Consider the following 10,149-nt stretch of genomic DNA (forward strand, 5'->3'; position numbering starts at 1 on the left):
ATGTTTATGAGTGGTGTTATTTGTGCGACATCGGAGCTCACAAACCAAGTCGTTTGAGCACGATTTAAGGGTATATTTTGTGCTATATTGTGTTGTGCATTTAATTTTTACAGCTTTCACTGTGTAACGTTGTATTTACTGTGCTTTCTACTCGCAAACCAAGTTGTTTGAGCGCATGGATCCGGGGGCACACTTTACAAATCTGAGGGCACAAACTACGAGAACGAGAGCATGGCTTATAAACCTGCACACAGGTTTCTAAACACAGACTCTACACATTTATAAATTGATCTTTCCCCCCCTCCCACTGGACCCAGGGGGGCTCTCTACTTCCGTATATTTGGTACGGTATTGTGACGGGTAATTTTGCATGCCGACACTTGACCTATGCAGGCCAATAATCAGCCCCTACTGACAGGCATTTTGAATGGGCACTGCACTAGTGTATAAAATTAAAAACAAAAAAAATAAACAAACAAACAAAAAGCTCATAAATCAGAAAGTCTACCAGCCACAATGAGATCTATATTTCTATGTATGAGAGTGTGAATGAGTGACAGACAGAGAGAGAGGCAAGTGTGGCGCAGTTTGTACTGTCTGTAGGCACTGAATGTATCGGTTTTGTATTCTCTTTGCAAGTGAACAAAAAACTGCTCATTCACTGTACAAAAGGAATATAATCGATTAATTTATCCACAGCTCTACTTCACAAATGCAAAAATGATGTGCTCATGTTTGGAAAATCATAGCCCCAGTGGTCATTTTCACAGTTTCGTCATTATGTCTACTTCATTTGTAAAACATGTATTATAAAGTTAACGTAACGCTAGCATAGCATAGACCTGCGTTCACCCCAGCGGTTCTTTCAGTCCATGTTGTCAGCACTTGGAATCCTTGTTGAAGTTTTCACTTCATCTTATTTAGGCTTTGTGAATGCATTTGACTACATGCTATGTTAGAAAACACAGCACTTTTAAATTCAACCAACCCTTGCATAATTCATAATTTTTTCAATTTTTGGTTTGGATAATCTGGTATCTGGTAGCTAGTTACTGTACCATGACCTTAAAGCATTAGAGATATTTTTATTTACAAGATCTCTCATATTAAACAAATTTCAAACTAAATGTGTAGTGACTTTATTTAACTGTAGCGTCTGAAAGATTCCATTAGAATCTGAAATTTTGTACGGATATATGCCAAGCCATTTACTTTCCAGTCAAATTAAGACTTTTATTGTGAACATTTTATTAGTTTGGATCTTACATTTGATACAGATGATCAAAATATCCTGTTGTGCAAGCTGTCTGCCTAAATACTACATTTAGGGCCTATTACTGTTTAGTTAATGCATGATTCTTTCACTAGTCATTATTTGTTATTGTTTTTCAACGATGATCAACACTGGTTTATACTGTCACACAGATGACATCAAACTTTTAAAAACTATTTCACTTCACACCTAAACTTCCACTGTTTAACCCAAAAGCAAACAAAGAAAGAGCCATAGTTAATGAAACAACTGTGACTCTGAACAGAGTACAACATAACCTAGTGACAGTAAACTGGATTGTGAGTTCTCCTTCATCTGAAACATGCATATTGCCTAAAACTAAATATAACAAAATATGTGAAGTTGTTAAGGTGCTTAAACCCTGTGTCCTTATGCAGTTATTAGAATAAATGCTACAATTGTGAGGATGTTTTTGGAGGGTAGTTTAATGTTGCAATTGGAAAGTTGAGACATTTCTTTTTAATTTTTTTTTTTTTTTTTTTGGTTCACTGTGCTCAATTTGTTTATAAATTCTCCATAAGTATGATTGTGGGTTTGAAATTTTTATGGTTACGCGATGCACTTTAAAAAAATATAAACCATATTGATGATAACAATGAAGTATGCACGCTGTCTAAGTTTATTTCTTTCTGCCGCTGTGTTACTACACAGTAAAGCTTAAAAGGGTTAGGCCTGTATATACTCTGACCTGTTGTGTCTCCATGTGTATTTGTATGTGTGTGTAGCCTCCTGTCCCTTCTCACTTCTTTCTCAGTTTTACACTGCATTAGGGAAAGTGGGATAAACAAGAAAGACAATGGGAAAGAGAATCAACAGTAATTTTAAATTTTGATACACTGGATCTACTGTATTTTTTTATTTTTTATTTTGTGATACTAAAAATCAATAGAGCCCACAATTTTGACTCAACCCAGTCAATCTGCTTGGTGTATGAAAGTCAAAATACAAAAAAGTATTTTTCCTCTGTTGCTGCACTCCCTGTTTTTGTAAAATGGTCTACCACCAAGAAAAACTTACTACTCAAGAAGGACAGTTCACAGCTGCTGATTAGCAATTTGTAGCTAATTTCAATCACGGTTTATTGGTTACCATCTCCTTTCTTTTCTGTTTTTCTGGTGTAGTGCAATCTGAAAGAAGACATCTGAAATGACCCTTTCCAAAAAAGTACCTCTAGGATTATAATCAGACTGCAGACTCATTTTCTTTTACTCCATTCATTTGTCCTGACATTGTGTTCATGTGAGCTTGTTTCTAGTTGGGGGCTATTTTCTTCTGTTTTGTTGACGTGGACGCTATTTCTTCAGTCTCATCCAGGCTTGTTACCATTTTTCCATGAATGTAGCTAGGTAGCTGACTAGCTATGTAGCTATTTAAATCCTGCCCACAAAGCACTGACTGGTCAATTGTTTCTCTAAAATAACCATAAAAATTACATGGCATCTATTTTGTATTATATTCTATACTGAAATAAGTCAAAGCAGCATCACAGGCAACAGAGAGTTGGCTTCCTAAAATTTCTGACAATAAGAATAACTGACCTTTATCCTGCTACAATGAAGCAGTAGTAAAATATACAAAGGGAGAACAGTTCAAATTCAATACATTATGTCTAGCATAACTTCCGAAGCTAGTCCTATTCATATTCAGAAATTATTCTGGTGGCACATAGTTACAATGAAATCCAAATGAGATCTCTGTAGCACTGACATATTTTCTGCTAGCAGGTACAGGATGCCTCATATATGATTAATTAATTGCGTCAGCCTGCCATCTGTGTTTTAACTGATTAAATAGCTCACAAAGTGGGATGCACCTTTTGATGTGAACCTTTGGGGAACCGGCTCTGTCTTTGTATTTCTACCTTGATTAAGCACAATACTCCGGTACTTCCTCCAGCCCTCTATTTCAAAGTCTCTTTAATTTGGGAGGAAAGGACACAAAGGCATTTGGGTTGCTTTAAAATGTTGCCCATTTCCAGTTGTCAAGGGGCTGTCTCTCTCTTTCCCTCTTTTTGTTTTTTTATAAAGTGGCTGGGCCGGTGAGCAAGCATTGAGCTTTCAGATAAAAATTGATTCCAGTAAATTCTCACCTGAGATCCATCACGGTGAAAGGCTTTAAAAGGTCACACATGTAATAAGTTCCTATGGTCTCAGTCCCTCCAATAATAGGCCTTTAGTCTGCCATGGAAGGCTGGTATATAGAAATAATTGAGTAATCTGTGGACCATTCAATTCAATCGTGGGACTCAGTGACAGTGCAAGACCTGCTGGGCTGTGAAGAGGTTGTTCTGAAGAGTCTTTCTGCTGGTAGGGAAATGGTTTGTCCCCTAAAGCCATGCACCTCCATATTTGCAACGGCACAGTGGATTACTGACATTTTAGAGGCTCTTCCAGGCCTAAAGTGTATAGGATCCCGTCAGCATTTGAACACAGAAAGAGGAAAGAATATGACATGACAGAAATGTATGCCCGAGAGCACGAATTAAATTAAAAGCTCTCTTGGTACCCTAAATTAGCATGTATCCCATGCATATAGTAAAGTGCATGTGGTGTAAAGAGCAGCATTACTGAATGATTTTGTATCTGGAAACATTTAAGGGAACAAAGTAAAAACTATTTCAACCAGGGCTAGGTAGGGTTTTTATATTTATTTATCCTAATACATTACAAAAGCACAAGACTTACTATAAACTGACTACTCGCTAAAAAAAAAAACGTACCCTTGCTACTGCTACACCTGTCAAGCTTTGCGTTGTCACGTGGCACAAATGCGGTTTACAGTGACAGTGAATGGTGGCAGATTTACCATTTGAAACAGTGGGTCTTGGATCAAGGACCCAGGATGCCGCGATTAGTCATCGTAATCGATGACATCGATGCTGAAAATGCGTCAACATCAATTTTTAGACCGATGCATAGTTTTTTAAATTTTTTCAAAAACACTTCCACTCATTATAACAAGTGTTGTTCTTCAATATCAAAACGTAATTGCCGCATCATGACGTGAGTCGTTTTTGGGTCCAGTCACTGGTCAGCGCCACTCAGTGCTACAGTTTTAGAAAATGGCAGCTGCAGCAGAGTTCAACTCAGTTCAGTATAAAAGGCTCCAAAGACCCAAGGATTCAAAAGTATGGGAGTACTTCAAATTACTACAAAACAAAAAGGTGGTTTGTACACTACAAAGTTTCAATTGCATACCACAGCACCACTAGTGCTGTGCACATGCACCTGAAGAGAAAACACACAGGCTCTATTCTGGATGATGGACTGCCAGAAAAGGCAAAACCACCGCAAACAATGGGAGGAAAATTAATCGTTTAGATTAACAGACTAATCTGTAAAATAGTCGACTGATTAATCGATAGAAAAATAGTCAATGGCAGCTCTAGCAGGGTTGTCATTTCTACACAACAACCACTGATTTTGCTGACTGAGCTGACAATTTTAGCTAGTAGATTGTATCAGCTGTACCTAGCTGATCGAGCTAGGTACAAGTAAGTACACTAAGCAAACATTAGCTCAATAAACTGGCTGAAAAGTCTCATTTTTAATTTTCAAGTTGAAAACTACAATCCTGTCGACAATCTTATCAATCAAGTATGATACGGAAAAATTAAAAATAATTCTCATATTTCCATCTAAGATAACCCCATTTGGCTACTTCCTCAAATCTAATAAAGAATAGCTTAGAAGTGACATTTGGTTTGACTATTTCTGAAATCTGTTTGCTAGTTATATGGAGAAACTTATGCTTGCAGGCCACATTGAAGCAGACACACTGTTCAATCACTGTCCACTCCTTACACGTTTATTCTTGTGTATTTTGGGTTGTGTAAAAGGCTAAAATAAGACACCACACTCCGAACTTTTAAGATACAGAGTATCTTCCTTACTGGCATCCTATTCGTCACTTCATTGTGTTTAGAAATCCAAAGCTTGACAGACCTGCTCTTAATCATTACAGCTGTTTAGCTATGATTGGTCAATCTATGTTAGATAGAGGAGTTCAGTTAACAGTCATTTGTGTGTGAGCATGTTGACAATTATCTAGTGAAAATGCTGAAAGGCTTAGTTAAACATACGGAGGAATCCTTATGAATTGAAAAAAATAAAGTCATTGACTGATGCAGCTCTCTCAACTAATTCTGACACTGTCTGGCATTTGAATAATCTTTTCATATTGCAATTCAATATGAGGCTTCTTACACTACGGCCTTTGAATGAACCACATCAGTCAGCGCTCCATCTCTCTATCACGCTGCAGTCTCTTTCTTTCTGTCTTTATACAGTCTCTATGCATCTGTATCCTTTCGAATCTAAAAGAAAAAGGGGACAAACCTTCCTGTGTCTTGTGTTAACATTGTGAAGTGCATTTAATGTGATGAGCGTCCTGTAATTAACTTCCTTCAGACAGATCGTTTGTTGACTACACGTAGTTGTCAATATAGCCATTTTACAATGAAGCTAATGGCAGGAAGTGTAAGACAGACCTCTGTCTTGAAAAGTCTGCAAACTGCGACAGCATTTCCATGCAAGTCACAGATGTCACAATAGTCTTTACACATCATTTTATTTTCAGCAAAAAACCGTTCCCACCCATCAAAGAAGCTTTCTCTCTCTCACACACACACACACACACACACACACACACACACACACACACACACACACACACACACACACACACACACACACACACACACACACACACACACACACACACACACACACACACACACACGACAGATTTAGAAATATGACTTAAACCAGAACAGATGGCCCTTAAAAGTAAAACACAGTAATTCAATCTGGCTAATGGGAGGAAAGCCACAAACGGTTCCATTCTCATTTCTTTGACTGAGAAACTCAGCTGAATTGCTTCTCCAGCTTTGATGCTCAACCCCTCTATCATAGTGTGTTTCTGTGTTCCCCATGCATATTATAAGACATTTAAAAGGAAAACAGTGTATATTTACTAGACATGCCTCACCATGTGCACAGACAGGAGCTATTAGTGCCTAGACAGAGGGGGAAATGTATTGTAATTGATTGTTACAAAAGATTACCCTCTCAAGAAGCACTGAGCTATTTCAGAACTGCATTTGATGCCTTAAAGCGCTGTGCAAAGAAGGCTCCTTCAGCACCACACATTCACGCTGACATGCAGTTTGCAAAACAATTACCATGAGCTGTTGTTTAATCTTTGTCCTCACTTTGGTTCTTTGTAAGTGTGAGTACAACTCACTTGCCAGCCACATGGGCAATCATGGCTTCTATCAAGGGATGTTAGTTATAGGCAAACAGAATGCATATTCTTTACACATGTCAAAAAACTGTAGTAAGGAGTTGCTTTCACCATTAAAATGATGTAGTTAAAACGATAATGAATTGCTGTTAGAAAGTTGTTGCTGCATTTGTAGCATCCAACTGCAGGACACAACGTTGTTTTCAGGGAGTCTGTGGGGCTGAGAGAACCATGGCCTCAACCATATGAAGACAAAACATTGCTTTTTCTCGAACTGATTTAATTTCACTCTTTGTCTTTCTCTTTGTATGTTTATGAAAAAAAATCTCCAATTACAGAGGGTTGTATTCCCTCATGGGGTTTACCAAATCGCCCAGTGAATTTGAATGCAGATTTCAACTTTAAAAATAGATCAACTCTACATTCTGTGCAGAAATTATGACAGACCAAAATAGCCGATTTGATGGGAAACAAATCTCTGTCGATCAAGGATAAGTAATGTGTGTGAAGGGGGGATGGGTATTGAATCCAGAATTCCAAAATAGCAGAAAATTGGTTTCTATATAGCAGCAATATAGCTTGGACAGTTTCAGTCAGTGTTTGGAGGAAATATATTAACCTGCTGGGCCATGTGCACAAACTTTCCAACCTTACTGTTGACAGGTTTTATGAGACTAATGCACTTTGTGATGTATAGCATAATAACCCAGTCTATGTCTGTAGGGCCTTACTCTTAATATCTGCTGCCGCACGGATCAGGCAAAATTATTGTAATGAGACAAAATTTCCATACAACAGCAAAATGAGTTCATTACTCTAAGTTATATTGGTGAAGTAACCAAAAGAAATTGATGGTTTTATTAAGCTGGAATTGAATTTCAGTCATACACAGAATTAGGCAAGCATGCAGACAGCAAAATGTAATAATAATTACATTAGTGCTATCTAAAGGTTATCAGAGTGGCCCCTGCTGCTTCTAATTCATCGCTTTCAAACAGAGGTACTGTTTTCAGCCCTAGGATAGCTCTAATTTCCTGGCCGTAGCAGGCTGATTGAAATTTGTACAGTTGCCTGTACACACCTATAAAAATGAAGGTAGAAATCTAACACTTTAAGCCGGTTAAATCCAGTTTTTTGTTTTAAGCTTAACAAGAGAGGCATGACCCAACAGTATGTGGATCAGGGTAGCAGGAACCAGAGCACCTCACACCCCCTTTTCCGCCACAGCTTGCTCTTGCTCCACCTGGAGGATACCCACACATATCCAGGGTGGCGGAGAGTTGTGGTCCCTCCAGGACATCCTGGTTCTGCCCTGGGGTCTCTCCTAACTTGATCATTTCTTGTACACATCCACAGGGAGGAGCTTATAAGCAAGTACTCCTCTCAAGATTTGGGATTATTTTGTATTCAAAACTTTTACGATAAATTTGTATGGAAATGGTGGGGTTTAGAAAATGAAATAAAACTGATCTTCTGTAAAATGACTACAGTCTTTTTACATAACACATCATGGGTACAAATTTTAAATAAAAATCACACAATTAAGAGCAGAATCTACTTTAAGTTGATCCTGAAGCTGCTGAAGTCCATATCTTATGTATCCATTAACAAAGTATCGGTAGTCATTCCTCCCAAGGTTACCGTCTCTCTCCGTAGCTGGCTGTACTCTCCATCTGTCCACTGAGGACGGCTTCAGTGCATCCTCTAAATCAGCTGATTATGCTATCTATCAAGCCCAGCTGTCACTGCCCATTTAAACCTTTGTCAAGTCCTCCATGCAATGCAGCCTGCAGTAAACCAAGTAATTGCACTTTTGTAATCCAACACCTGAACATCACTTGCCCTGTATATTTCTAAAACAGATAAGAAAGATGGTGTATTTAAGGAATAATATTTTGAGGCTTGAGTTGTGTTGATGGAGGCATGGGTAATAGTCCTGATGACAAATACACTGGGATCGAAAAGAACATTGTTTTGTTTTTGTTGTAGTTACAGCAAGCTAAAAGAAGGAAAAACAGATGCCAGCTGCTTTTTTCTTGTTGCCAAGGCACAAACAGGATGCTGGCAGCTACAAAGATTCAATTATAAAAAGCACAGAAAATAATTAGAAAAAATAATAGCACTTGAAAAAAATTGCCCCTCCAGAAATTGCGCATAACAATAAATCCGTTAATTAGCTCATTAATATTCAATTGGGGTCAGTGGACTTAATGGAACCTTTTTCATGGGCCAAGGAAATGTTTAACACTCAGTTTTTCCTCTGCCTGTTCTCATTATCAACTATGAACAGGCAGGCCTTATCAGTCCTCCAGATGGTGAGGAACAATGCAGCACCATTATCGTCTTACAGCAGCATGTGTGCCTTGTAACCGGTGTGTGCCTGGGACAGTGAAGTATAGATACTGAGGCATTTAGTGTAATTGATATGTGGTATATATCGTATTGTTTAGGCCTGTTTGTTTGCTCTGCTGGTATTCAAGGCGAGAGGAGAGGCGAAGATTGATTTTCACCGCAGCCATTCCCGCTCTCACCACAGGTCACAGATAACTTGTCAACGCAGGTTTTTGGGCTGGTGTAAAATGCATCAAGGCTAAACTCTCACGGGCATAGTGGAGGATAGGGAGTTTCATCTCTGCAAACACAAGCCCTCTCATTGCCGTTACCTTGTGCATGAGATGGATGTTTTATTCAACAAGTACATTGGATGGAGAAATGTCCGAGCAAAGCCTTTTTGCATCTCTGCTCTGTTTGGTTCCAATTCTTTAAGAAACAAATTTAAGGGGATCCTTATCAAAAATGTTCATGAGTTTAAAAAAGAAGATCAACCGATATTCAGTATTAGTATTTTAAATTTTTTTTTAGTAATTTTTTACAGATTTTTTAAACTATCAAAAATTACTAATACTGGCATCATACTCAAATATCCAGAAAAATACAGTGAAGACTACTATTTTAAGTTCATGTACAACGGTATATGACAGTACAAGTATATGCAAATCCTAATATACTGTCTTTATGATCGCTCTTATGTTTCATTTGATAAACACATAAAAAGCACTACTTTCTAAAAAGTAGCCTTCATCATTCATTTTATCAGTGCATCTTATAGCCACTCAATCTGCTACTCCTTACTTCATATCACACCATGTCTGTTGGCGCAGAGGATCTGTAAACTTGCTGGGTCCCTGCCTCTGCACTCTCTTTATATGCTTCTCAAAGACTCAGATTACTTCAAGCTATTTTCACCAACATTTGGCATCAGCCTATCATCAGAAAGCAGACCAAGACAAAACCACTCATGCATACACAATGGGCCTGGAAATGACAGTGTAAAAAGTCTATGGTAAAGCCAAGTTTAATTAATGTAGGTATGATGAAAGCTAAATTGTCACTATGGGGCATTTCAAACTCATGACATTTACATTGCCTTTGTTGGGATCTCTCCCAGAAATCAAGAACACCAAGAAATATTACACCAAGGATTTTACAGTTCTGTGATTTTCTGAGCAGAGTAAATAATGCAATCTTCTAAGAAATCTTCATTCACTGACAGTCAAAGGGGAAATTGATGCAACTTGTTACAAATATTCAGTACATTTATTATCAGCATT

Source organism: Xiphias gladius, chromosome 1 (assembly GCF_016859285.1).
Source record: "Xiphias gladius isolate SHS-SW01 ecotype Sanya breed wild chromosome 1, ASM1685928v1, whole genome shotgun sequence".
In the NCBI taxonomy this organism is placed as follows: domain Eukaryota; kingdom Metazoa; phylum Chordata; class Actinopteri; order Istiophoriformes; family Xiphiidae; genus Xiphias; species Xiphias gladius.